Source organism: Crocodylus porosus, unplaced genomic scaffold, assembly GCF_001723895.1.
Source record: "Crocodylus porosus isolate Cpor-Errol unplaced genomic scaffold, CroPor_comp1, whole genome shotgun sequence".
Classification (NCBI taxonomy): domain Eukaryota; kingdom Metazoa; phylum Chordata; order Crocodylia; family Crocodylidae; genus Crocodylus; species Crocodylus porosus.
Window position 1 is genome coordinate 1997035 of NW_017728926.1, and position 3063 is coordinate 2000097.

Genomic DNA, 3063 nt, shown 5'->3' on the forward strand with positions numbered 1-3063 from the left:
TGTTAACATTTTCTGTGTTTTCAGAACTCTAGTCCTGATTGATATGGTGGTCATTTTAATGCCACAGTAAGTACTTAATTAGTAAAGGCTAACAGCTTTTGTTGTACAGATAAACTTTATCTAACCAGACGGCAGTAATGTAGACATTATTTTTTCCTTGATCTTGATTCATAAGAGAATTTCTTTTGCAGAATCTGGGGTGCCTCAGTTTTGGAGAACTGAGATTTCCTGTTCATTTTGTAATACCTCAAGTACAATATTACTTAATGGTCTCTTTGTAGCAGATTTTTATTTCACCTGAAATATTCTGTGCTGAAAATTAGTAAGTGTCTGGAAAAGAGATTTGTCATGCTTTGACTTTAAGTCAAACTTAGCCCTAAAACTTTGCTGGCTTTGCTTTGTTTTATGGAGTCCTGTGGCGTCGTATGTTATGAAAAAATTGAGATTTTGGAAGCTGAGGGGATGTAGTCAGAACACCACCTCATCTCAGTGTCTCAACTACAGATGAGAAGTTTAGCCAGTTAATTTGCCAACATTTTTTTTTTTTTTGCTGTCAGACCTATCTGGTTTAATTTCTCATTAAGAATCACTGTATGTGGCTTCAACGTTATCTCCGACCAGAGGTCTAGTCTGAATAGAACAGGGGTTTTTTGTGTTTGTTTTTCAAGGTTTCTGCTTCCTTGGCTAAAGTACCACAAGGGTTGGCAGCAGAGTCTGGTTGATAGAAAAGATCAGTCGCATGAGACTTTTTTTATTTGGGTAATGTTGTCTTCCAAGAACTTTTTGCAATAGTGCTTTTGAAACTGCAATGTAAAATTTGAATTCACAGCTTGTCAAAGTATTGTGCACTCAAAACTTAAAGGTGTAGAAGTATTAGTATGAATGTGTGCGCTGGGGTCAGTTTCTTTCACATCCCTGAGAAGTTCTCAGCTCTGCTACAGTGTTTGAGTATTTGTCCTCTATAGGGTTATATTTTGGATTACTTATAACAGATGAAGACAGTCCTGTAGCATGACAGTCTGTTCTTAGTTGCATACCATACCTTTATCATTTTAGAAGTAATTAAGCAAGGTGTTTATTTTGTAGGGCTGATGGAGTTATTTTTCAATGTGCTTTAGAAACTGTTATTAAACTTGTAGGTAATATTATTTCTTGTTCTCTTCCCTCTCCCTAGTAATTTGCCATTGCTTTTTTATGGTGACAGAAGGTTAGATGGATGTGTCTTTGGAGATTGTTGTGATATTTCGGAATGGAAATGCTTATCAACATGAGCCCTGCCGACCAAAGGCTCAGGCTGGCTCCCTCATCTAGCAGTTTGCATAGTAGCAGGCTATCCCCCTACTGCATTCTGAGGTCAGAGCTGTCCGAAACAAACCCTTGGGGAGTAAAGCCTGAAATTCTTGTATAACATTCTTTGCTTCTGTAATACAAAGGGCCCAAACGTCCCAGCTTTAAAAGACTAGACTTATGGCAGAATGGATTCGGTCAATCTTTCCTTCTAACTAGTTTATACAGCACAATTACAGTCAGAAGCAGTTTGCAACAATGGCACAGTGAACAGTGTAAAAATCAAGGCTATTGAACTTTGGCTGGGAAAAGTCATAGTAACTTGGCTTCACGTTATCATACGTGCTGGGATAGGCTGCTGGGCTTCAGGCCTGTCTGTACTGCACTTGCAGTAAAATCAAGGAATCAAGTGCACTTGAATTTCTAAAAGCTAAATCAGTCACACTGAAGCCTGATTGGATCTGTGCTTGGAAGTCTGAGTATGTTAACTCATCTTTGTATCTTGGTTTTAGTTCCTCAGGTCTCTCCCCCCTCCCCAAACTGCCAACCTGTTTGTGCACTGCGTCACTAAAACATTTCTTGAACATGAAAGCATTTATTAGTGCTTCTTTCTTTTAGTTAAAAATTGTTTTCTTACTGGTGTGAGAAGTAGGCATACACTGAAGTGTTAATTTAAATGATGCTAACCTTCTATAGAAGACCCTTTTTAATCAAAGTGTTGCAGCAGCATTTGTTGCTGTAACCTAAGATGTGACTTACGTAGGTGTTTGTGACAGGCTTTTCCTTTCTGGAATTCCAGATGGAGAAATGCTCTCTTACGTTGGGCGTTGCTGAGTTCTTACCTGTGAAACACCTGTATTTCCACTACTAAAATGGGACAACTTATTGATGTCAGGCTCTGGCACTTCTGATGGACTAAGCTATATGGTAGGCACTGGAGCCAGACTTGGGAGTCATCTTTTTTGGACAGGTGCAAAAAGAACCAGTAAATAATGTACTGAGCTGAGTGACATGCATATCATCTAGTCACAGGTTTTAATGAGTGTGAACTGGTGCTCCTGGTGTGTGAAAGAGGGTTGTTCATTGTGTGCCTTGGCTTCCCTTCCTTGAAACAGCTGTTTGCAGCACAAGCTGAAGGGCTGTGGGTAAAGTGCTTCCAGTTCTTTTTCCTGGGTATTAGTCTAAGGACATAGGCAGACAAAGCTCTTTGGGCAAATGTGATATCTTTTATTAGACCAACTAAATAGTTGGGGGAAAAAAATGTTCTTTGCAAGCTTTTGGGTACAAATGCCCTTTGTCAGGCTGAGGAAGCTTCTGTAGTTGGTGGCTGCTCTTCCTGGATGGAATGAAAAGTAAAGAAGCTTGCTTAAAAACAATTTCCACCAACTATTTAAGTTGGTCTAATAAAAGATATGAGCTTCACCCAAAGAACCTTGTCTGCCTATGCCCTTAGACCAACACGGCTCCACCCTACACCCGTGATAAAAGACATCGCATTTACCCGAAGAACCGTGTCTGTCCAGTTCCTTTTAACCCAGGACCTGTTGTGGGCTGCTCAGAGCCCAGGTGGCTGCTGTGCTTCACTCCTGTGCTGTAAGCGCGCAGGCGGTGAGCCGGGGCGCCGGCCGGCAGCGCTTCCCCGGGGCAGAGGCCAGGTAGGTGCTGCCGCGCCCTGCTCTGCCGGCTCGTCTAGCGGCTCTTCAGGTCGGAAGTCACTTCCTCAGGAGCGCAGTGCGGTGACCTCGCCTCGGGGGCGGCCCTGGCAGGCGCTGCCTC